This window comes from Macaca thibetana, chromosome 7 (genome assembly GCF_024542745.1).
Source record: "Macaca thibetana thibetana isolate TM-01 chromosome 7, ASM2454274v1, whole genome shotgun sequence".
Taxonomy (NCBI): domain Eukaryota; kingdom Metazoa; phylum Chordata; class Mammalia; order Primates; family Cercopithecidae; genus Macaca; species Macaca thibetana.
The window spans coordinates 84,181,977-84,208,809 of NC_065584.1; the positions used below are offsets into that span (position 1 = coordinate 84,181,977).

The following is a 26,833-nucleotide window of genomic DNA, read 5'->3' on the forward strand; positions in this document are numbered from 1 at the left end:
CGTATTCCAATATCAAACGGCAAATTTCAACAACGCAAAAACCACAATTATGTTTGCACCAACCTAACAATCAAGTCACTCTTCAGCTGGGAGTGAGTTCTGTCCCTGATGTAATCTTTTGTTGGAGAGAATTCCAGAGCTTTCTGGTCCCTATCAGGATCTGAGACCTGAAGATGTTACCACTAGGGAACATATGAGTCACATTGCACCAAAGTATGTTAGCAACAGCATATCAATATGGGTCTGCAGCAACCTCAGTTTTTGCCTCCTCAGAAGAAAGAATTCGACTGAGGGGCATAAGGCAGAGTGAGGAACTGGGGGAACTTTTTGAACAGGAGTGGAAGTTTATTCAAAAGCTCTAGTGCAGGAATGAAAGAAAGTCAAGTGCACTTAGAAGAGGGCCAAGCAGGTGACTTGAGAAATCAAGTGCCCAGTTTGACCTTTGACTTGGTGTCTTATATGTTGCCATGCTTCCGGGGTTGTGTTACTTCTCCCCTGATTCTTCCCTTGGGGTGGGCTGTCTGCATGCACAGTGGTCTGTCAGCACTTGGGAGGGGCTGCATGCACAGTGTGTTTACTGGAGTTGTACACATGCTCACTTGAGGCATTCTTCCCTTACCAGTCAAGTGTTCTTAGAAGAAGGTCATATACTAAACTCCAACATTTTGCCTCTTGATGTGCATGCTTGAGCCCACTCACCCAACTCCTGAGATCTTATCAAGAAGCTGCTGATCACCAGCTTCAGGTGTTTCTATCTATTGGGAGACAGCCATTCCCTGGCACCAGCTGTGACCAATTATTATTTTAGAGAGACAGTATAACAACTATCTGACTATCACCTGATGGTCTCCTGACATTCCTGGATGGGTGGGAGGCCTCTCCTATCCTGTTCGTGTCTACCTGACTACCTACTGTAAACACTTCCCCCATCAAGAGTTCATCCAAGACTTCCAATTCTTTGGGGAAAATGGACAAAGATCAGTCTTCTGTAGCTACCTCCTGCTGACAGATGGGCAGTGGTGGTTGTTCTGTGAGTCTTGGCCTCCTGCTAGCTGTCAGGGCAGGGTGGCTCCATGGGTTAGTGAAAGCAGTATTCAGCCAGGTCCAAGGGAGGCAGGGGCAGAATTTCACCTCTGTTGTGTCCCACTGATGAGCAGTCTAGGGGTCCTCTGTAGAAGGGTGACTACTGAATATTTACAGGATGGTATCCCTCATTGAGGATCATCTGGAGCTTGATGGCCCATCCCTCTTGTTTCTTCTGAGCTGCAGCCAGAGATCACTGGTTGGTTCACAGGAATAAGCAGGGTCAGTCTAAATTGCAGGGAAAAAAAACTCAAAAGCAACTGATAAAACTAGAATCTAATAACAGGTGTGCCACAGTTCTTGAAACATAATTTTTCTCTCTATTCTCCCTTTTTTTAAACTAAAAACAAATCATGGTAGGACTGACTTGTTTACAAAATGAGCTTTAGTCTTATTATACTTAGCCTGATTATTTACATAAAATACAGTAAAAATAATTATTTGCTATATAGTCTCTTTTTAAAATGGGCTTTTATGAAACTTTGTTCCATGAGGAATCTCAGATAAGACTTTTTAAAGCCTTAAGACAAGCTGTTGGTTTGTGCCATCAAATACCTGTATGAGTGGGGTAAATTCCCCTCCTCTAGAGGTTCCAGGATAACTTGAGGCTCCTGGACCTGTCAGAAAGTGACATTCCCTACTTACCACAAGTCAAGAACCCTGTGCAAGAACTGTGTAGACAAGCTACGAGGGCAGTGTTCCCAAGGGGCTTTTATTGGCTCTGTAAGTCAAATTTGATTCCTTAAAGGAAAGCACACCATTCTAGTCAAAACCTTGGTAAAATAATCAGTTTCTCCAATTGTGTCCTGTTGCAAAAGGAAACAGATTCTTATTGCACTTATGCAAATAACTATATTGCCATAACTTAAGAAGACTCACAAATAGTTTCCAAATTCTAAATAATTCAGGTAGAAAGAAACAAACATGCTCCAAATTTTGTTTACAGGAGTATATGTTACTTAATTGTTAAAAGCTATAAACTGCTCAGAAGAAAAGTTTTCTTGGCTCTGAAAAACAAAGAATCAGCAATGTTTTCAGCAAAAAGTCACAAAAGGATTATTTCAGTCTTCTATTAGTTCAGTCCATGCAGTTAACTCCTATTCTGCTTGATATTCATGAACATTTCAGCTCTCCATGAGAGTCCTGAAAGTTTTTTCTTCTATTCTAATGTCACAATCTGATTTAAGAATACCGGTTAGAGTCCTATAGCGATTATAAAACCACCTTTTACAGAGGTTCAAAAGAATACAATAATGATCTGTGGATGACAAAAAGTCTTGGAGCAGCCACAGTCAAAGATGTAATTGACAAGGAAATTTGCTATCTTTGTAGCACACAATAATTTAACATAACAATTACAATTATCACTGGTAACATATACTAACTCATATCAGAATTACAAGGGTTTTACACAATTTTGGCCAAATATTACCTTTGCATTAGTATACTGTTGATGTTAAACACAATTCTTAATAAAACCTTGTAGATAAATCTGTCCAATCTTAATCAGTTTGATCATAAGGTAAGATTTTTATAAACCTTTTATAACCCTTTACAATTTTCTGTTAAACAACAGAACAAAGCTCTAAGAAAACCATATTGTACTTTTATTCCAGTGTTCAATTTATGGATAAACTGAATAATGCTCCTTTAATTTTAGCTAAACACACAGAATTTCTTTTACAAGATTAGTCTTTCACAGACTTCCTACAACTTGCTCAAATCTTCAGCTTTATTCTAACTTAAAACCATTATTTAACTCTCTAAACTAGGCAAAAATATCTACCTTGCCATGCCTTCTTATAATGTTTTACCAAAAACACATTCTATTTTCCTTATACAACTTGCATGTAAAACTGCTTCCAGACAAGTTACATTGTTAACTCTTAGCAATTTTTACTTTTGATGAAAATCCTAGTAAGTAAGATATTCTAATTATGTACTAGGTTTGGAGCCTAGAATACCAGACAGAAGTGCAGATAAGGTTTGACTTTACAGCATAGCTAGGGGGCATGACTAACTCTGTATGTCCCAAGACCTTACCTAGAATTTAATAGCTTTAAAGCAGGCAAGTTGTGCAGTTTAGAGTCATAGTAGTTGCTTATGACCTTAAAGCATTTAGTAGACCACTAACCTTTAAAATTGTACATTTATTTCATAAATTCCCTTTCACAAATCTTTTTATGACTTACACATTCTACAACATTCTTGGACTTTCTGATTTGTCCTAAACATCTCTCTTTCTAAACAACCAGTCATTTTACTTTAGGACAAGAATTTATCATACAAGAACCTTTCTCATATAAAATCTCTTTTTTTTATAACCTTCCTCACCAAAAATACCTCTTTATCTTTATAACCTTTGAATTAAACAAAAGTAATTTTCCTTCTGTGAGAAAGTTAAACATTGTACTGCACGTTGCTGCACGAGTCCCATGAAGGGGGAGCAGATAAAGAGATTGTCTACATACTATAGAAGTTATCCCTCTCAAGAGATTGCTCAGTTAGATTTTTTTTTGCTAGGGCTTGTTCGATTAATAGTGGGCTATTTCTAAGCCCCTGAGGTAGGAATGTTTAGGTTAAAGATTTAGGTAGCTTTCTGGGAGAAATAGGGCTACCAGAGGGAAAGATGAATTCAAAGATAGGGTAAATATTAAGTAGACATCCATCTTGGAAAGTATATTTTTGCCCCAAGGAGGTGTGGGGTATCTAGACATTACCAGGGACTGGTGAGAGAATGGTAATTAGTACCTTAAGTAATATAAAGGGGTGTGGATCCCAACAGGATTTGGAGGAGAGTTGCTTAGAGAAGGAGATTAGCACAGAGGAGGCAGCTCTTAAACCCAAAAGAGAAATTTCAAATTTTGCTTGCCGCTTCCCGAGTTGCCCTTGGCTTTGTCCTATTGGTGACAATGACTGATTTGGAAGCCAGCTGGAGTGGAGAGTCCCTTCAGCTCAGGGCCATCAGAGGCTGGGATTCTGTCCTAGGGGCCCTTCAGCCTTCAGGACAGTCCCATCTCCAGTGGTCAAGTTTATGGCAGACAGGCAAGCCATGTGGGCCTTTTTCCCATTTATCTCATTGGGGCAGTTTGCCTTCCAGAGACCTGGCTTTCAGCACCAATGGCACTTACCTGGAGGAATGTCCTCAGGGCAACCTGGAGGGGACTGGTGGGCTTGCAAAGCAGTTACCAGTTCAGCCTGCCTCTAGTGCCTGCATTTCTCTTTCTCCCTGGCCCTGCCCTCCTTATTCTACTCTCAATTATAAAAGACCAAGGAGGCTAATTTGAGGATTTCCTGCATAAAGGCACTAAGTTCTAAGACTGACTTTTGTATTTTCTCCCAGTTTATTTTTAGGTCAAACAATATTATAAAGAAAAACTAGGCTGGGCGCGGTGGCTCAAGCCTGTAATCCCAGCACTTTGGGCGAGACGGGTGGATCACGAGGTCAGGAGATCGAGACCATCCTGGCTAACACGGTGAAACCCCGTCTCTACTAAAAAATACAAAAAACTAGCTGGGCAAGGTGGCAGGCACCTGTAGTCCCAGCTACTCGGGAGGCTGAGGCAGGAGAATGGTGTAAACCCAGGAGGCGGAGCTTGCAGTGAGCTGAGATCTGGCCACTGTACTCCAGCCTGGGTGACAGCGAGACTCCGTCTCAAAAAAAAAAAAAAAAAAAGAAAAACTAGGTTTTTGTTTTGTTTTGTTTTAAGGTTTAGGGGAATCAAACTTTTTCCAGTTTTGGGGGATGAATCCAAGGGACATGTCTTGTGGTCTGGAGACACAATTACCCATCTGCGAAGAGAGAACAGAGGAGGAAAAAGGAAAAAGATGGTGCCCCTTCTTACTTTTCTATTATCCTGAATAGGGTGTCCCCCATTTGTCCTTAGCGTTCTGGAATGAATTGGTCTTACTGTATACCTTTAACCTTGGTACCATCTCATCACAATTACCCACTTGATAACAAAGGAGATACTGGAGTGAGCAGGGGGCCCCCTGTTCATCCTTGGGGTTCCAGAATGAAACTGATCTTACCATGTACCTCTAACCTTGCTTTGGTCTCTGTTCTAATGGTTATCTGTTAGCTTGGGACCAGCCTTTGGTTCTGTCCTATGGGTCTCTTGCTCCTGCAGCCTTGGGTTGGCCTGTATCCTTGTCTCCATGACCTTATAGTGACGCTCGCTCAGAGCAACAAAATGATTATATCTTTTCTCAGATTCCCATTTCCCATGTTCTTTAAGCGGACGAGAAGCCTGTTTTTTCGCTAACTGCTTCAAGGGGCTGGACTTCCCTCCCTTCAAATATGACCTTGAAGGTCTTGATGCACATTGACAAGGGTGTGGAAGTAATTAGAGAAATGGAGGCTACTGGAGAAAGTGGAAGGAAGCAAGAGGAAAACTCAAGGAAAGCCTTCTTATGCTCACAAAAATATCAGCCCTTGGATTTGAGAGGGCAACATTTATTTGCCCTCTTGACATAAACGAGTAACCTCCATAGGACATGGAGCTTGAATTAAGAACTCACAAACCCAGCAAAGGAAGAATTGGCTCCGGTGAAACCCCGTCTCCCCAAAGGAGGTGGCGGGCGCCTGTGTCTAAGGCTCAAAAAAAAAAAGCCGAGATCGCAGAGTGAGGTCCTATGCAGGCAGACAAATGGCTTCAAATGCCACCAGAAAACTTGGCCCTGGGAGTATAAAAGGAGTGAAGAGCATATTGTGAGTCATAAGAAGCTGGCAGAGCCAGAGTTCCAATTAATGTCTGTCCCAGCAATGAGCCAGTAGACAGCAGAAAGGCTGGAGGTCATCTGCGCTGGTAGAGTAAAAACAAGTATAAATCTCAGGAGATAATCACAAAGGGAGCACAATGTCTTTGCTGCTGAGCAGGTGCATCAAGAGCTGTGGGCACACAAATAACAGGGAGTGTGACTTTTAAGGCAGGAAAACAGTCACACAGCATGCAAAGTGAAACCAGAGAAGAAGCAGACTTGCCCCTGAGGCGGACAGTCAGTGGGTGTGCAAGGCCATTTCAGAATACACACAAGGAAAACTGGAGAATAGATACTGCAGATTTTGGAAAAGAGTGGATTTTAGTTGAAAAAGCAGGGAAACCCCTGGTATTGCATGGTTTTAGGCTTTAGCCCTGCTACTCTTGTGAGCTTCCTCTCCAGGAGAGCCATTACTGCCTCAGAGCTACTCGATGCAGACTCCAAGGTCCTTCCCACCCCCTCAAGCCACCTGTTAGGGTGAACTGAGAGATCAGCCATGGGTAGCGGAGCCTCTGTGGCTGAGAGGAATCATTCTGAGGGCTAGTTAGTAGGCAGGAGAGTGAAAAGAGAGAAGGAAACTGCGTATGGAAGTTGAACACCTCCAGCTGAAGAAGGTGAGATGTAGAGATCTCTTACCACTAGGGAACGTATCTGAGCCACATGGCACCAAAGTATGTTAGCAGCAGTGAATCCATACAGGTCTGCAGCAACCTCAATTCTTGCCTCCTCAGGAGAAAAAATTCAACTGAGGGACATAAGGCAGAGTGAGAGACCAAGGCAAGTGTTAGAGCAGGTGTGAAAGATTATTAAAAAGCTTTAGAGCAGGAATGAAAGGAAGTAAAGTATGCTAGAAAGAGGGCCAAGCAAGCAACTTAAGAGATCGAGTGCCAGGTTTGACCTTGGACTTGGGTTCTTATATATTGGCATTCTGCATGTGCAATGGCCTGCCAGCACCTGGGAGGGGCTTCATGTGCAGTGTGTATACTGGAGTTGTACGCACGCCCACTTGAAGCATTCTTCCCTTACCAGTTGAGTGTTCCTAGAAGAAGGTCATATACCAGTTAAACTCAGCCATTTTACCTCTTGATGTGCATGCTTGAGCCCACTCACCCACCTCCTGAGATCTTAGCTGGAAGCGGCTGATCACCAGCTTCAGGTGTTTCTATATATTGGGAGATGGCCTTTCCCTGGCACCATCTGTGGCCAATTATTATTTTAGAGAAACAGCGTAACCACCTGTATTCCTGGTGTGGGGTGGGGAGCCCTCTCCTGCCCTGCTCATGTCTGCCTGACTACCTACTGCAGCAAAGCTTCTAAGGAAATATATTGCAGATAAGAGAGCATGGTTTGTGCTTAACAAGCATTTAGGTAAATAAATGTGCATAAGGCATGGGGGCATAGCATGAGAAAGGGAGTGGAGGTTCACAGCACATTCTGAGATTGTATTTCGAGATGAAAGGTAACACATATGCAGTTTGTCTCAAAGTTATATCTTGAGACTGGGAGGAGGAAGAGGGAAAGGAAAAGAAGAAAAAAAGTACAAAGCACAGTTTGAGGGCCCATTCTTGGCAGTCTGGCTGTCCCCAAAGATGCTGTCGCATGATGGAAACAGATGAACCCACGAGTCCACAGCTCCAAACTCAAGCAGGCTCCAGACCCCACTTCATGCTAGGCACCAAGTACTGCAAACACAAAAAATAATGAAAACATAGTCCCTGCCCTCAATAAGCTTACAGAAATAAATAAATAAATAAATATCAGCTTATAGTCTAATGGAGGATCAAATAAATGCAACGCAGGGATACATGTCAAAATAGAAGAAGGTCTAAGGTTCAGAGGGTACCCAAGGAAAGCATAATAAAAGGCATGGAGATCACTATGGGATATTTCAGAGGCGGTATCCCTACAATTGGATAAATAGTTCCGGAGTTCAAGACTGAGTTAGCGATAAGGAGAATTATTTGGGGATTATTGGTCATAGGTAGAAGCAGCCTCATTAAGTGGAAGAGAGCTCCCAGGAGCATGAATAAAGTGAAAAGAGAAGAGAGCCAGGACTGGAACTGTGGGAGCCAGCCTCCAGATGGCCACTATGATCCCTGCCCACTGGTACTCACATGCATGTAAGCTCCTCACACCACACCAGAGTTGCCAGAGGTAATGGTCCATCACTTCCGAGGTTAGGATGTAAAAAACCAAGTGTTCTGTCTTAGGCTTGCTCGCTCTCTCTCTCTCTCTCTCTCTCTCTCTCTCTCAGCACTCTGGCTGCCATATTGGGAGCATCCCTATTGCAAACCCATGTGGCAAAGACCTGAGTCCTCCAGCCAACAGCCAGCGAGGAACTGAGACCAGTGAGGAACTAAGGCTTGTTCGCTCAATCATGTGAGTGAGCCTGGAAGCGAATCTCTCAGCCCCAATCAAGTCTTGAGACAACTGCAGCCGTGCTGACAGCATAGCCACAACCTCATGAGAGATCCTAAGCCAGAACTACCCAGCTACAGTGCTCTCAGATTCCTGACTCTCTGAAAGTGTGAGATAACACATTTTCGAGCTGCTAAGTTTTAGGATAATTTGTTACGCAGCAATAGATAACTAATATGGGAACCTTGGTGAGAGGTAACCCATTGAAGAGATAGAGCAGAAAATTCTAAACCATGAGACATTTTAAAAATAAACCAACCATAACTAAAAGAGTATTGTATTGAGACATGAATAAACACATCAAAGGAAAAGAAAGGAGGGTCCAGAAATATACCCGAGCACACTTGGGAATTTAATATATGATAAAGGTGGCATTTAAACTAGTGAGATAAAAGATACATTTATCAATAAATGACGTTGAAACAACCAGGTAGCTCTCTGGGAGAAAACAAATGAGATTAGATCTGTGCCTTTCACACACTACACCAAAATAAATGTCAGATGAATCCGATTTGAATATTTTTTAAAAACCATAAAACTGCAATAATTATTTTTCTTCCACATGAGAAAAAAACTACATAAACAAAGTCAAAAGAAAAGGATAATTTATGTAAAGTTCTAGGATAGACAAAACTCAGCTATAGTGATAGAAATCACATCAGTGATGGGATTTGGGGCACAAGGAAGTTTTCTAGGGTGATGAAAATGTTCTATATCTTGATTGGGCAGTACACTTCAATAGAGTTGATTTTTGTAAGAAAGAAAACTGAGTGCAAACACCAGTAGGTCTGACGTTTTAAAAAAGCAAAATCTCTCCATGAGAAATGAGAGCCCTGCATCCTGATCTGCCCCCAACCACTTACTTCTCCTGTGGTGACCTTCCTCAGCCTCCCCTAAGCCTAGATATTCAAGGCTGACTTCCTACAGCATGAGGGACTGTCTTCACAGAGTTGAGATCTGTACATGATACAGTATTACTTTGCTTTGGTCTCTGTACCAGATTGAAGCATTCTCCAATCTTTGTCTGTGGGAGGAGTCAGTTGACTGGTGGAGTAGTTGGTTGGTTGGCTGGTTGGTAGACTGGTTGGTTGGTTCACATATTGGAAAGATTAAAAAGCAAGAGATTTCTCTATGGCAAAATCTGGAAGAGAGAAAAGAGGTAAAAAACTGAGAAAAGAAGAAAAAACCCTAAGGAAAAATACTAAGGGTTTATACATTTGAGGAAGTATTTACTATGGTGAAATTTCAGAAGACAAAAAAATGTGGAAAAACACTTTTGGGGGAAATGGTATATGTACATCTCCCTGAGGGGAAGAAAATAAAGTGGAAAAGAAAGTTCTTGCAATAACCTTTTACCATCTCAAGGAAATCCCCCATAGTAGCCACAGCCTTTGATAGCCACTGGGTAATGTAGAAAGATAGGGGCCTTACTAGAGTCCAGAAACACAGGAAATATTACCAACCTTATGGTGGCTACAGGAGAGTTATGCAAGCGCAACTCCAAGGGCTACATTTTGTGCAAGAGTTGTATGTGTTTAAACACAAAGCCCAAGTGCCAGTTGTAACATTTTACAACTTCCCTCCAACTTAATCCTCACTCCCATTATCATAATAGCTCACTAACTTGACCAGCCACAGAGGCATTTATCAGGAGAAAAGTTGGCTTGCCTGCATGACTTTGCCCCCAGTATCCTCGTGTCAGAGCTTTCTTATCTGCCTATCAGAGCTTCCTTATCCTCTTTATCCTCCTTCCTTATTCTTCCTTATCCTCCTGTCAGAGCTTCCTTATCCTCTAGTGAGCTCTGACTGTCAAAGGTGGCATGCCATACACTTCGGTTAACATCAGTAAGTTGCCAATGGATCTGGGTTCTACTCCACATCTTGGCACTAAAGGCCACCCCCCATGCCTCCTTTATGAGGTTGCCAGACTTGCAAATCAAAATACAGGATGCCAGGTTAAATTTGAATTTCGTGTATACAACAAATAATCTTTTAGTATAAGTATGTCTCAAATATTGCATAGGACATACATACATTTAAAAAAAAAACCCTGATTTGTGTTTTATTTGCAATTCCAACTTAACTAGGTATTCTGTATTTTATCTAGCAATTATACTCCTTTGCCCTAGTAAAGATTCTCCAGAGAACAGTAACAATTAATTGATCTGAAAAAAATCTAAATTGTATAAATTTTGTACATCATCCAGAAGAAAAGTGAAGACAAAATATCCTTTATAAATAGATTTAAATGACACCAGTAATAATGAGTACATTCTCCTTGTAACCATTTAAAAAATACAGATAAAGCAAAAGTTCTCCAACAGTAAGCCACCAGATCCCTGTACTCTTCTGAAAAGGAAACACAGTTAATAGTGTGTTCTTCTAGAGCTTTTCTATGCATTTGAATATATATATATAAGTATAGAATATGTAGGCTTGTTCTGTGTGTGCGTGTGTATCATATTGTAAACACTTGCATTGTTGTACAACTTTTTGCATGGCAACATATATCTATCTCATTGCTTTGTAAAACTGCATAACATTCCACAGAAAAAATATTACCCTTGTTTAACAGTTATCAAAACATAGTTAGGGAACCCCTTGGGGAACCCTTTGTAGGGTTCCAAGAGGTCAAATTATTTTCATAATAGAAGTAGGACATTATTTGCCTTTTATACCCTCACTCTCTCACAAACGTACAGTGGAGTTTTCCAGAGGCTACTTGGCAAGTGGTAACACCACTGCTCTGACAGCTAATGAAATGTGTATGTATACATTGTTTTCCAAATTTTTCTAAAGAAGTAGATTTAGGGTATAAATATACGCTTGTTTGGAGATAACTCAGTTTCTTCTCGTGTTCTCACTGTGTTCTTCCTAGCTATCTTCAGTTATACCTGTTAGAATTGCAATACTATTGTCTACTACATTTTTATTTTAAAATTCTGAAATTTTTCTTACATCTATCTGAAAACACAAGAAGTAATACACTTTGTCTTGTTTTGTAATAACATTTTAAAATGTTTTTAAACCCTAATGAATTGTGTAATTTTAACCAAAATTGTTATTAGACCATTCCTTTACAATATATTTATTCTTATAGTAAAGGATTTATCATTGGCATAAGATGGATTGATTAGATTTGCTTTCTCAACCCCCAGGTGCACCATCCCAGTGTAAAAATACTGAAAAAAAAATGAAATTAGGTCAGGTGGAGTTGCTTATACCTGTAATCCCAGCACTTTGGGAGGCCAAGGTGGGAGGATTGCTTGAGGCCATGTGTTCAAGACCAGCCTGGGCAACACAGCAAGACCCCACCTCTATTTATTTTTTGTATCAATTTAATTTAAAAATAAAATAAATAAATAATAAATTTTTTTTAAGATGAAATCGGCATATCAGAGGGTTCTCTGACTACCTGAAGGGAGGGATATATGCCAAAGAAATTGTGAAAAACTAAATAAAAACCAAAAATATAATGAAATCTATATTTTCCTCACCTATGTGTATAGTAATAGTTCAACTTATTATGTCTTATTCAACAGAATATTTTGAAGAGTATTTTAGCAATACTATTACTAAACTTAATTGTTTACTATAAATAGTTAGTTGCAGCATCATTTTGAGACCAATCATTCAGAGTTTAGAGAAAAACGAATTAAGCATTTTAAATGTAGATATGGTGAGCTCTTTAAAATCCAAAACTTGTTAGCTTTTCAAACTGGCCGTGAAAAAACACAAAGGGTGGTAAAATTTTCAGTGCTTTTTTTAATTTCATGTTTTTTTCTAGAAGAACAGTTTTGATATTTTTTTTGATGACACAAAAGCAATGGTGGGTAAAACTGCTGGCATTTAGCACAAATCAAAGCAGTGGCACCAAACTGTCCCAGTAGTCATTCTGTTCCTTAATGCCACACACTTGCAATGAGGGGGAAAAGCTAGCTTCACTTCAGGTTATTTTCTTAAATCTTGATTCATGAGAACATGTCTTTTCAACAATCTTTGTGAAGAAATGGGGAGTATACATTAAAGGTTTCTGTTGCATACTAAAGAACAATGATATCTCAAGAAACAGTACTTGTGCAATCATGTGAGATAGCTGAACTGTCTACATCTTTTATGAAACACAATTTTTACTGGAAAGAATGACAAACTATGATTATTCAGGTCTGAGTATTTTGCAGGCACTTTCGTAGAAATGCAAAGAGACTCTCACTTCAAGAAAATTAGCTGACAATATTTGCTGCCATTGATAAAATTTGAACTTTCCAGCAAAAATTAGAATTGTAAAAAATTTGTGTAGGCCGGGCGCGGTGGCTCAAGCCTGTAATCCCAGCACTTTGGGAGGCCGAGATGGGCGGATCACAAGGTCAGGAGATCGAGACCATCCTGGCTAACATGGTGAAACCCTGTCTCTACTAAAAATACAAAAAACTAGCCGGGCGAGGTGGCGGGCGCCTGTAGTCCCAGCTACTCGGGAGGCTGAGGCAGGAGAATGGCGTAAACCCGAGAGGCAGAGCTTGCAGTGAGCTGAGATCCGGCCACTGCACTCCAGCCTGGGCGACAGAGCGAGACTCCGTCTCAAAAAAAAAAAAAAAAAAAAAAAAAAAAATGAAAACAAGGGCCGGGCGCGGTGGCTCAAGCCTGTAATCCCAGCACTTTGGGAGGCCGAGACGGGCGGATCACGAGGTCAGGAGATCAAGACCATCCTGGCTAACACGGTGAAACCCCGTCTCTACTAAAAAATACAAAAAACTAGCCGGGCGAGGTGGCGGGCGCCTGTAGTCCCAGCTACTCGGGAGGCTGAGGCAGGAGAATGGCGTGAACCCAGGAGGCGGAGCTTGCAGTGAGCCGAGATCCGGCCACTGCACTCCAGCCTGGGCGACAGAGCAAGACTCCGTCTCAAAAAAAAAAAAAAAAAAAAAAAAAAAAAAAAAATTTGTATCTGCCATCATGAACTTGACAACTGCCTGATTCTTCCAGTGAGTTGCAGTGGTTTATACCTGTGAAGCACCTAGCAGCATACCTGGAACATAGCAAGCAGTGATAGGATGGTAACTCTCTCTCTCTCTTTTTTTTTTTTTTTTTTTTTTTTTTTTTTTTCCTGAGACGGAGTTTTGCTCTGTTGCCCAGGCTGGAGTGCAGTGGCACAATCTCGGCTCACTGCGACCTCCGCTTCCCAGGTTTAAGCGATTCTCCTGTCTCAGCCTCCTGAGTAGCTGGGATTACAGGCATCTGCCACCACACCCAGCTAATTTTTTATTTTTAGTGGAGATGGGGTTTCACCATGTTGGCCAGGCTGGTCTCGAACTCCTGACCTCATGTGATCCACCCACCTCAGCCTCTCAAAGTTCTGGGATTACGGTCATGAGCCACCGTAGCTGGCCCTTTCCCTTTCCCTTTCCCATGTATTACATGCCTAGCCCCAAATACTTCTGGCCACCCCATGCCAGAGCTGGGAGAAGTCCAGGATAAGTTATTGTATTACATTAGCTGGAGACACCCACACAAAGGCTGAGATAATATAGGTATAATAAAACCTTATACATTGACATCACTGAAGGCCTACTGGATAAAAAGTCAGTGAAAGAAATCCTGGGGACTGCCACTTTTCAATGACACAATCACTCATCAAATTATTTGTATCACCTGTATGTCCGACCATGGATCTCACACCCCCGGGTGGTAAGGGATGGCCAGATGAGGCAGTCTGTTGCCCTACAAAAGATGAGAGAAGGGAATCTGGCACCATCACTCCCAAATTCCCAGGGACTCATTTTGAGGGCCTCCCATTTTAACTAAGGCTTTAACCTATTTCCCAACCTGTACCTGCCTGCCTTCCTGAACCCACATGACCTTCTCCCCTACAATGCCTTCCCACCCTTAGCCTCCCAGGTCTGAGTTGCCCACTTGGCAACCACTGGGGCAGAGCAGTAGGTTCGAGATTGTCCTAGGGGCATCCAGGACTGGCTGGGCATTCCCATGCAGAGCAGGACAAATAGCCAGGCCCCCGGACAGAGCTTCCCCCAGATCCCCATCACCCTGCCCTGAGGAAAATGACCCAGAGAGCACTCCCACACAGCCACCCACTTCCCACCATCCCCTGTCAGCAGGCAAAGAGCTCCAGGTTCTTCCTCTGGGACACTACACCTAACCAAGGGTCTATCAATTCCTATCCACCCCCAAGCCCTCACCAGGTGAGTACAGACTCCTGGAAACTAGGGGTTAATTCACGGAAAAACTGATGGTATGCCCTCCAAGGCTGCATGCCAAGGACCTTCAGGAGGATTTTCCCCCATCCCCTTCTTTCTTTTTTTTTTTTTTTTTTTTTTTTTTTTTTTTGAGACGGAGTCTTGCTCTGTAGCCCGGGCTGGAGTGCAGTGGCCGGATCTCAGCTCACTGCAAGCTCCGCCTCTCAGGTTTAAGCCATTCTCCTGCCTCAGCCTCCGGAGTAGCTGGGACTACAGGCGCCCGCCACCTCGCCCGGCTAGTTTTTTTTGTATTTTTAGTGGAGACGGGGTTTCACGGTGTTAGCCAGGATGGTCTCGATCTCCTGACCTCGTGATCCGCCCGTCTCGGCCTCCTAAAGTGCTGGGATTACAGGCTTGAGCCACCGCGCCCGGCCTCCCCTTCTTTCTTGAGGATATATTCCGTCTGTTAATCCTAGCTATTGATTCAACAAACTGTTGCCAAGTCATAAGTTATTTTTCTAGGAATTGGTAATGTGTTCATTTCACAATATAAAACACCGAACGTCCCAGGACTCTCTTCCACCCCCTGTACTCCTTCCTGCCCTCCCTCTCCCTACACTCCCTCCTGGGTTCCAGTACCAGGGGTGTTGATTGTCAGCCTCCTCATAAACCTCACACACTACACAGAAACTGACTCAAAACGGAACACAGACTTAAAGGTGAAACATAAAACTATAAAACATTCAGAAGAAAAAATGCCTGTTAGTATGGTAAATTGCATGGACTGGTTTTTGAATATTGAATGAGATTTGCATGGTTGGTCATGGTATATACTGCTTTTTAAAAATTGCTGAATTCTATTTGCTAATATTTTGTTAAGGGTTTTTGCATTTACATTTATGAGGGACATTGGACTGTAGTTTTCCTTTTTCTTCTTTTTTTGTACTATCTTCATTTGATTTTAATATCAGCATAAAACTAGCTTTATAAAACAAATTGGGAAATATTCCCTCCTCTTCCATTTCTGGAAGAGATCATGTGGAATTGGGCAGATCTCTCTAGTATATTCCAGAGGGGACAAGTCTTTCTTTCTTTCTTTGTTTAACAATGGTTAATGATTATCTTGTGGAGGTGAGTCACTTATCTAATATAAGGTTCAATTCTACCCTATTTGTTTTTGTTTGCATTTTGAGATGAGGTCTCTCTCTGTCACCCAGGCTAGAGTGCAATGGCATGATCATAGCTCAGTACAACCTCGAACTCCTGGGTTCAAGCAATTCTCCTGCCTCAGCCTCCCAAGTAGCTAGGACTATGGGCGTGCACCACCACAACTGGCTAATTTATTAAGTTTTTGTAGAGACAGGGTCTTGCTATGTTACCCAAGCTAATCTCGAATTCCTGGCCTCATGCAGTTTCCCACCTCAGTCCCTGAAGGTGCTGGGATTACAGGCATGAGCCACCACACCTGGCCTACCCTATTTGGTTTTATATATCTATGATTCTAGTATAGCTTTACCATGTGCCAGAAATTATTTTAGCCACTTTGTAAATATTAAATATTTTATTCTTCATACAACCATTTGAGATAGGTACTAGGATTGTTCTGATTTTACAGATGAGGAAACTGAGACACAGAGAGAGAAAGTAACTGGCACATGGTCACATAGCTAGCAAACACAGAGTTGAGATTTAAGCCCAGGCATCTCTTCCCTTAACCACAGTGCTCTTCTGTGTATGGGGACATTATTATTATTTTCTTTTTTTTTTTTTTTTTTTTTTTTTTTTGAGACGGAGTCTGGCTCTGTCGCCCGGGCTAGAGTGCAGTGGCCGGATCTCAGCTCACTGCAAGCTCCCCCCCCCGGGTTTACGCCATTCTCCTGCCTCAGCCTCCCGAGTAGCTGGGACTACAGGCCCCCGCCGCCTCGCCCGGCTAGTTTTTTGTATTTTTTAGTAGAGACGGGGTTTCACCGTGTTCGCCAGGATGGTCTCGATCTCCTGACCTCGTGATCCGCCCGTCTCGGCCTCCCAAAGTGCTGGGATTACAGGCTTGAGCCACCGCGCCCGGCTATTATTTTCATACTCTAGATAAGGAAACTGAAGCCCAGAGAGCTGAAGTGATTTGCCCAACGGAATGTAACCAAAGTAGAGTTCTTGATTCCCACCCACCTGTCTCTCCACATCTCCCCATCTCTGAAAGGTGTTCTAGCCAAAAATTTGAGAGTTGCCCTTGAGTTTTCTCTTCACCTTACCTTCTGCTTCTAATCCATCAGCCAATCTTGTTGATTTTGCCTCCAAAATATGCATCAAGTTCTCTGCCTCTCTCCATCTCCGCAGTGCTCTCTCATCTGACCCCTTCATTCCCCTCGTACACTCTCACAAGCTATTCTCCTTCCACCTGCAGACAGCATTAGCATTTTAAACATCAGTCTCTGCTGCTTAAAACTTTGCAATGGTTTGCCATTGTACTAAGAATCAAATCCAAATTATTTCCCGGACTCACAAAGCCCCAATGGTGTCTGGCCCCAAGCTCCTCCCAGACTATCTCCTGCACCTTCCCCTCCACTGCGTGCTCCAGCCTCCAGCCGGCCAGCTCCGGCCTGCCTTCACAGCCCCTGTATCTGCTGGCCCTTGAAAGCTCTTCCCACAAACACTTCATTGCTGCTAAATGTCAACCCTCATAGAGACATTCCCAGGTCACCTGGTACGAGACAGACCCTCAGTAGTGCTCTCTCCCACCTTTCTCTTTTATTTTCTTCATGGCATTTATCACCTGCCTAATATTTTTTGTTTGTTTGTCTGTTTGGGTTACTTCCTCACCTACTAGAATGTAAGCTGTGCAAGCTTATACTAATAACTAACACTAATGTAGTCCTTATTTTGTGCCAGGCACTGTTCCAACTACTTTATATGTGTAAACTCACTTAGTGTCCACCACTATCCTGAAAAGTTACACTCTGAACATCTCTGTGTTTCTGAGGATAAAATTGAGCAACAGAGAGGCAAGGTAACTTATCTATGGCCACACAGCTTGTAAGTCGTGAAGCTGGGATGCAAGCCCAGGCAGTCTGGCTGTGGAGTCTGTTTTTTTGTTGTTGTTGATGTTGTTGTTTTTGTTTTTGAGAAGGAGTCTCACTCCTATCACCCAGGCTGGAGTGCAGTGGCGTGGTCTTGGCTCACTGCAACCTCTGCCTGCCGGGTTCAAGCGATTCTCCTGCCTTGGCCTACTGAGTAGCTGGGATTATAGGCGTGTGCCACCATGCCCAGCTAATGTTTGTACTTTTAGTAGAGACAGGTTTTCACCATGTTGGCCAGGCTGGTCTCGAATTCCTGACCTCAGGTGATCTGCCCACCTTGGCCTCCCAAAGTGCTGGGATTACAGGCATGAGTCCCCGTGCCTGGCCGAGTCTGTACTCTTAGCCCTCATCCTTTATGGTTCCTTCATGGGAGTGGGGTGCTTATTTGTACTATTCTCCACCAAGTTTCTAGCACCTGGAATAGTGCCTGACAGAGAGGAAGCACCAATAAATATTTGTAGAATAAGCAAATGAATGTTGCATAACTGGTTTAAAGATAAAGCCTGACTTTGAACCAGATTGGTCGGGCTCCAAAACCACATTCTCCAGAGTATGGGATTGTACTATTTCAATTTTCAACTCAGAAATTCACTGAGGCTTGCTGTCTACTCTAAAGATGTCTACAGTCCTGTGGGGAAGGCATATTTAAATAACTACAAGCCAGATAGAAAAACTGTGGTGCCACAAGTAAAGGGCACACAAAGTGCCATGAGGGAGTGATAATTTTAACTAGTAGCTCAAGGAAGGATTTGAGGTGAAAGTGGCATTTGCACTGGGTTTGAAAGACTCTGGACAGGCAGAGATGAGAAGGAGCATGTAACTGAAACTACAAGTTGTCTCCTAATGTCTGTTTCCTCTTCTTCCACAGTAATCATATTCCAAAATTTTAGCTACGCAGTTGACCACTAAGAATAAAGGCTACATTTCCCAGCCTCCTTTGCAGCCAGGCATGGCTACCTGACCACATTCTGCATAAAAGGTTATAGAGAAGTCAGGGATGAAACTTCCATGAGGTGTTCTAAAGTGGAAGGAGCATGCCCATGTCCTTTGTCTCCCTCCTGCTGTCTAGAATGTGACTCTGATGACTGGAACCAAAGCAGCTATCTTTGGCCTCAGAAGGCACATGTTGAGGGTGTGGACTACAATGTTGAGGCAGTCTGATCATGAAGGCACGATATGAGGCCTGCTACAATCTTGTTTAAGCCACTGTTACAAGTGTCCTAGGTTGGGTTACCAGAGCAGATCCTGAGACAAGGCTTCATGTGCAAGTAGTTTATTAAACAGATGCTCCAAGCAGGGAGCAATGGCTCCCACCTATAATCCCAGAACTTTGGGAGACCAAGACAGGAGGAGTGTTTGAGGCCAGAAGTTTCAGACCAGCCTGAGCAACATAGTGAGACCTGTGTCTCCACAAAAAAAATTAAAAATTAGCTGGTCAAGTCACATGTGCCTGTAGTCCCAGCTACTCAGGAGGCTGAGGCAGGAAGATCCTTTGAGTGTAGAAGTTTGAGGTTACAGTGAGCTATGATTATGCCACTGCACTCCAGCCTTAGTGACAAAGTGAGACCTTATCTCAAAAATAAAAATTAAAAAAATGCTCCCAGGAGAAACCAGTAAGGGAGTGTGGAAAGTAAGACAGGGAAGGGAAGAGGACAAGCAAGGGAATGTTTCAGCAAAGCCCCAGACTTAGCCTGGTCCCAAAGGTCAGCTCTGGAGTGTAAATTACACCTCAGAGTTTGCCCAGATTTCAGACAATGGAACTAGGCTTTTATCTAGTTCAGCTAAAGGCTGCCCCTGCTTCTCTCGATGTTCAGAAGCTGTGGGAGATGATTAAACGGGTCAAAGGGCTCTGGTGCAACCTCAATGAGCCCCTTACACTCGGTTTTCTGTCACTCATAACTGAACCTAATCCTAACAAGTACCAAAAACATTTCTGGCAGAGGAGAGAGTAAAAATAAAGTGCACAGAACCTGAAGGAACAAGAGGATATATGAAAGTATTGGAAAGGAAGAGAATAGGAAAGAAAGAAATAGGAAACAAATTTGGAAAACCAAACTGTAGTCACTGGGACTTGATATGGTTTGGCTGTGTCCCCACCCAAAGCTCATCTTGAATTGTACCTCCCCACATTTCCCTTCTGCACTACCTTAGCAGAGGCTCTCCATGAGGGCCCTGCCCCTGCAGCAAACTTCTGCCTGGACATCAAGACATTTCCATACACAGCAGTGGGGGCCTGGAAATGTGGGGTTGAAGCCCCCACACAGAGTCCCCACTGGGGCACTGCCTAGTGGAGCTATGAGAAAATGACCACCATCCTCCAGATCCTAGAATGGTAGATCCACCAACAGCTTTGCACCATGCACCTGGAAAAGTCACAGACACTCAACACCAGCCCATAAAAGAAGTCGGGAGAGAGGTTGTACCTTGCAGAAGCACAGGAGTAGAATGATATGGTTTGGCTGTGTTCCCATACTGTTCTCACGGTAGTGAATAAGTCTCACAAGTTCTGATGTTTTTATAAGGGGCTTCTCCTTTCGCGTGGCTCTCTCTCTTGCCTGCCACCATGTAAGAAGTCCCTTTGCTCTTCCTTGGTCTTCTGCCATGATTGTGAGGTCTCCCCAGCCATATGGAACTGTGAGTCCATTAAACCTCTTTTTCTTTATAAATTACCTAGTCTTGGGTATGTTTTATCAGCAGCGTGAAAATGAACTAATACAGAACTATATAAAAGTTTTAAATTTCCAGCTAATGCATAGATGAAGGGAAGTCAAAAGGATTTTGAATCTGATGACTCAGAAGATTAATCTGGCAACTATGTGTGAGATGAATTGGAATGAAACTTGTGTGGGGTAATACCCATTACAAGATCATATATATAATCTAGGCAAGAGGTAATGGTGGCACAACCCCAGGTGATGGTGCTGGGAAGGGAAAGTAGAGAATAGTTGTGAAGTCTTACAGAGAAAGATCTGGTCTTTCTAAGTGCTTTGACATGAGAGAAAAGAGACAGAGGATCCAAACATGAAGCCAGGGACAATGGTGGCATTGCCAACAGAAATGGGTAACAGAGGAGAAGAAACAAGCTTGATAGAAAATATGAATTCTACCAATTGATATAGTGACTTTGAGATGAAGGGAAGCCTTCTAAATGGAGTTGTCAAGAAGGCAGTTAGAAATGCAAGACTGATAAAAGAAGTCAAGCACGGAGCCATGGATCTGTGCATTGTCTACAGAGATGTGATAGAAGCCATGGCTGTGCATAGGAGTACTAAGGGAGGGAGGGCAGAGACAGAAGAGGAAAAGGCCAGTATAAGATACTTGCAAGTTGTGCTGTTTGTCTGTTGTCTCTTGGGCCCACGCCACCCTCCTCTGTGGTGTGAGGGCCCTCAGCCAACAGCCTTTGCCAGACTCTCTCTTGCCAGCTGGCTTCCGATTCAATTCTGCTACTAAGAAGCACTGAGACGTGGCTGGAAGGACATAGGGTGAGAGAAGGGTCTTCCTCCTGTTTCCAGCTCCTGTCAACGTCTCTCCGGGAGGGCTCTAGCCTAGGGCTTGGCAAATTTTTTCTGTAAAGAGCTGGATATTAAGTAGTTTAAGCTTTGCAGGCCATATGGTCTCTGTTATAACTCCTCAACTCTGCCATTGTAAGGCAAGAGCAGCCATAAACAATATATAAATGAATAAGGATGACTGCATTGCAATAAAACTTTATTCATGGACACTGTAATTTGAGTGTTTTACAATTTTCATGTGCCATGAGATATGTCTTCTTTTTCGGTTTTATTTTCAGCCATTTTTAAGATGTGAAGAATATTCTTTTTGTTTGTTTGTTCGCTTGTTTTTTGAGATGAACTCTTGCTCTGTCACCCAGTCTGGAGTGTACTGGCGCAATCTCGTCTCACTGCAACCTCCGCCTCCCGGATTCAAGCGACTCTCCTGCCTCAGCTTCCCAAGTAGCTGGGACTACAAGTGTGCACCACCACGCCTGGCTAATTTTGTATTTTTAGTAGAAACAGGGTTTTGCCACGTTGGCCAGACTGGTCTCGAATTCCTGACCTCAGACCATCCATCTGCCTTGGCCTCCCAAAGTGCTGGGATTATAGGCGTGAACCACCGTGCCTGGCCAAAATGTGAAGAACATTCTTAGCTCATGGGCCATGGAGAAACAGGTGGCAACTGGATTTGGCCTATGGGTAATAGGTTGCCCGTGCTAGCTCCTAATTGTTCACACTCCTGGCAGCAGGTGAACTACACTTCCTGGAAATACTGGCACCCCAGAGGCTCAACCCCATCACTGTGCATTCTCATTCTGTGGTCTGAGCATGGGCCAGGCAAAGCTGAGCCTAGAGGCTCTGGTGGCACCACTTCTTCTCTTCTATCCCTCCAGCCCTGAGGAGGAACTGCTATAGTTACCATATCTGGTCACTGCAGCATCTCCATTTGCCCTTCCAACCCTCCAACACTGGAGTAGTCAATCCACATCCCTTCTGTGAGAAATGCCTTGCATGGAATTGTTTTCCTGCTTGGACTCTGACTGACACAGAAATCCTTCCATTTTAGGGATGGGAAGAAAAGGAAGCCAAAAGGGAGAAGCCAGCGACAGAAGAGGCAAATTAGGAGTGTCCCCACACTGAAGGGAAAAGAAGTTCAGGAAGAAGGGCATGGGGAGCAGCAGTTGCCGCTGCTGAGAGGTGAAGAGGATGCCTGCGAAGAGGGTGATGAGCTGAGGAACTTCCAGAAATCATCCTCAGGGGATGGCAGGGGCCTGGGAGCAAGCTGGAGGCAGACACAGCCTCCTCTTGTGAGACTATGTGAGAGGCAGGGTCTGAGGCAGTCTCTTATGATGCAGGAGAAAGGCATGGAGACGGCTCAGCCCATGTCAGGACTGTCAATCCTCCCTGTTGGCAAACACATGGAACCTGGGGGTAGCGGCCTTCCCTCCTGATAGCCCTCCCTACACTGCACTCTCCTGGCCCTGCCTCTGATTACAGAACACACCTGGGCACTGGCTGAGGGTCCCTGTTCCTGCAGATATTCTTGTGATGGCCTCTGCCCTCATGGGTAAGCAAGCACAGGTGAATTACCTCTGGCCACCTCAGCCCTTGCAAAGGGCTGACCAGAGCATGACAGCCAGGGATACCCCTCCAAGAGCTGTCTTGTGAGCACAGAGGATTGTGGGTGTTTTAAATGTCTTCATGACATTAATTAATCCAGCAAATATTTATTCACCACCTTTTGTGTGCCAGGCACTACTCTAGGTGCTATTGATACAGCAGTGAGTTTTAAAAAAAAAAAGTCTATGCCTTCAAGGATCCTACATTCTTGTGGGAAAGACAGGTAATAAACAAGTAGACATAAAAATGGCAGGTGCTGAGAAGTGCTCTGAAGAAAAATACAACAAGGTGAGGGGGACAGGGAGTGCAGGATGCGAGTGATTTTTTTCTGTTTCCCATATCAGGATGGCCTCTCTGAAGAGTTGACAAGTGAGCAGAGGCTTAAATAAGTGAAAGAGTGAAGAATGGTCCAGGCAGTGGGAAAAACCAAGCAGAAGCAGGAGGTAGGAGGGTGTTTGGCATAGTTCAAGGAACAGCAAGGAGGCTCAGTGTACCTGGAGTGAATAGGCTGAAAGAGAGGGATAGGAACTAACCCAGAGAGGGTTAGGCTTTGAGTCACAATGAGGACTCTGATGTTACTCTGAGCAGGGGGTTTGAACACAGAAGTGACACATCTGATTTTCACGTAAAAGACTGACCATGACAACTGTGGGGAGAAGAAACTGCCAGATGACCCCTCTGTTCTTAGAATTATGTTGCTCTTCTAAAAATAGAGCTAGAAAGTCAAATCCCACAAGTGTAGGTTGGTGCTCAAGTGGCTGAGTACAAGAATAATAGAAGAAAAGCTGTGAGTCGGAGTCGGCCACAACCTAAACATGAATTAGGAGTGTCATGCCACGGGGAAAATCAAAAGCCAGACAATCCTGGGATGTGTTGGTATAGCCATCGGACACGCAAAGACTGGGACACTGACTTCGTGCATGTTTGGCATAAACGGGCTTCCTGCCATGCCTTCTGTTTGCAATGTTTCCCACCTGTCCTGCAGCCCAGGGTACACAGGCCTGTCTCCCTCCACAAGCGCTTCTTCCCAGTGTTTTTCCTTCCCTTCTGTCTGTGTCTTTTGTGCTGTCATTCAGTCAGCAACCACCATGTATAAAACTTAATGAGCAGTGCCATGGGAGAGTCTCTGGTAAGTGCTTGGAGCTCAAATCCTTTGTTAATTGTATCTAGAGAGCTGTGTCTGCTATTGGCACAAATCTCTCTTTTTAGTCCCTTCAAGTTTATTCTCTAACTGTGGACTTTTCTCCACCTCTTACAATTGTACTCTTGGTGGATTTTCCTATTTATGAAGCTCTATGGAAGATATGCCCTGCCAGAGAAAAGATCTTCTCTACTGTCAAGAATCACTGGTTTCAGTTGGGTCAGGACTGACAACCTAGCTTCTGTGTATAGACAAGTGAAGACAAAAAGGGCTAGGGTTGGCAGAATTGTGCAGGGAGTCAATGTGTCATCTTTAACGCCTCTACATTCACCTCTAAGCAGGGCCCTTTTGTTCTGACAAGCTAGGGCCCTATGTGAATCAATGCAAGGCTTAAGCTTGAAGTACCTATAGCCAATCCCTGTCCCCTTTCCTGATAGGTAATGGCATCCAGAAAGAATGAAACCTTGAAGCAGGAGACATTGGGTGGCTGAGTCAGGGTGTGGGACTTGAGCCAGTTTCCACTCTGCAAAGATCAGGGAACAAGCACCCTCTCCCTCTTCCCCAGCCTGGAGATGCTAGCCATGAGAACTCAGAGGGGTCTCTGGCCTGGCACTCAACCTCCTGCTCCAGAGCCCCAGGGAGAGTATTGGGGACTGGAAGAACCAAGCCAAAGGCTCTGAGAAGCCACAGTGGCTGGGGATTGAGGTTCTGAGCCCAAAAACTTTGCCAGAGAGCCATATAGTAACTCCATAACCCCCAACTCCCTGGAGCTAGAGGAAAGGAATGAAGGGAGGCCAGGTCCAAGAACTGCTAGACCAGTCCTGGTGGTACACATCCTCAGGTACTTTCCCACATAATTATCTTAACAACCTGTGAGGTATTATCAGAGGTATTCAAAACAGAGCAACTCCATCTTGAATAGGGGCTGAGTAAAATAAGGCTGAGACCTACTGGGGTGCATTCCCAGGAGGTTAAGGCATTCTTAGTCACAGAAGGACATAGAAGTTCAGCACAAGATACAGGTCACAAAGACCTTGCTGATAAAATGGGATGCACTAAAGAAGCCAGCCAGTCCGGATGCAGTGGCTCACACCTCTAATCCCAGTACTTTGGGAGGCCAAGGCGGGTGGATCACCTGAGGTCAGGAGTTTGAGATCAGCCTGGCCAACATGGTGAAACCCCATCTCTACTAAAAATACAAAAATTAGCTGGGCATGGTGGTGCACACCTGTAATCCCAGGTACTCGGGAGGCTGAGGCAGGAGAATCGCTTGAACTCAGAAGGCAGAGGTTGCAGTGGGAAGATCGCGCCATTACACTCCAGCCTGGGTGACAAGAGTGAAACTTCGTCTCAAAAAAAAAACAGAAGCCAGCCAAAACCAACCAAAACCAAGATAGCAATGAGAGTGACCTCTGGTCATCCTCACTGCTCATACACTAATTGTAATGCATTAGCTGCTAAAAGACACCCCCACCAGCCCCATGGCAGTTACAAATGCCATGGCCATGTAGGAAGTTACCCTGTATGGTCTAAAATGGGGAGGAATCCTCAGTTTTGGGAATTCCCCACCCCTTTCCCAGAAAACTCATGAATAAATGAATAATCCACCCCTAGTTTAGCATATAATCAAGAAATAACCATAAAAATGGTCAACCAGGCCGGGCGCGGTGGCTCACGCCTGTAATCCCAGCACTTTGGGAGGCCGAGGCGGGTGGATCACGAGGTCAGGAGATCGAGACCATCCTGGCTAACACGGTGAAACCCCATCTCTACTAAAAATACAAAAAAATTAGCCGGGCGTGGTGGCAGGTGCCTGTAGTCCCAGCTACTTGGGAGGCTGAGGCGGGAGAATGGTGTGAACCCGGGAGGCAGAGTTTGCAGTGAGCCAAGATTGCACCACTGCACTCCAGCCTGGGCAACAGAGCGAGACTCCATCTCAAAAAAAAAAAAAAAAAAAAAGGGTCAACCAGCAGCCCAAGCCTAGGGAGTAGCCATTCTTTATTCCTTTGCTTTCTTAATAAACTGGTTTTTTGTTTGTTTGTTTGTTTTGTTTTGTTTTGAGACAGAGTTTCACTCTTGTCACCCAGGCTGGAGTGCAATGGCATGATCTCAGCTCAATGCAACCTCCATCCCCCCATGTTCAAGCAATTCTCCTGCCTTAGCCTCCTGAGTAGCTGGGGTTACAGGTCCACGCCACCACACCTGGCTAATTTTTTTTGTATTTTTAGTACAGACAGAGTTTCACCATGTTGATCAGGTTGGTTTTAAACTCCTGACCTTGTGATCCACCCCTCTTGGCCTCCCAAAGTGCTGGAATTACAGGCGTGAGCCACCACACCCGGCCCATGATACCCTTTTTAATGGTAAGAAAAACTGAGTTTCAGCGTGTTGCACAACTTCCCCAAAGACACACAAGCTACAACCTGGCAGGGTCCTCCTGACTCCAGAGCCTGCTCGGATGTGCTGGAAAGAGCCCCCAGGAGCCTCATGAGGGGCCCCAGTGGCCTGTGAGGAAATGGTGGATAAACTTAGACCTAACACCAAAGCTGTGTCTAGCGAGGCAACTGCGGTCTAGAGAAGATAGGTTACTGGCCTAAGAAACCACAAATTTCACATTTGCTTCCTCTCCATTGGGTACCCCAGGCCTTCTGACCTTCCCAACCTTCCCATCAGATCCCAAACCCATTTGACCTGGTATCTTTTTTATTCTTTTCTTTTAATAAAAACATGAACCTCAGGCCGGGCATGGTGGCTCAAGCCTGTAATCCCAGCACTTTGGGAGGCCGAGACGGGCGGATCACGAGGTCAGGAGATCGAGACCATCCTGGCTAACACGGTGAAACCCCATCTCTACTAAAAAATACAAAGAACTAGCCGGGCGAGGTGGTGGGCGCCTGTAGTCCCAGCTACTAGGGAGGCTGAGGCAGGAGAATGGCGTGAACCCGGGAGGCAAAGCTTGCGGTGACCCGAGATGGCGCCACTGCACTCCAGCCCGGGCAACAGAGCGAGATTCTGTCTCAAAAAAAAAAAAAAAAAACCATGAACCTCTAAATC

General features: G+C 44.1%; 1 long non-coding RNA gene across 1 annotated transcript in view; it reads right to left on the bottom strand.

Moving 5' to 3' along the window:
- Nucleotides 1-8,527: 8,527 nt before the first annotated feature.
- The window catches only part of LOC126958252 (uncharacterized), a 43,623-nt gene continuing 25,317 nt past the window's right edge, over nucleotides 8,528-26,833 (bottom strand). Inside the window, exon 3 of the long non-coding RNA XR_007727155.1 lies at nucleotides 8,528-9,403. This is a non-coding gene — a long non-coding RNA (uncharacterized LOC126958252). The remainder of the gene's footprint in view (nucleotides 9,404-26,833) is intronic.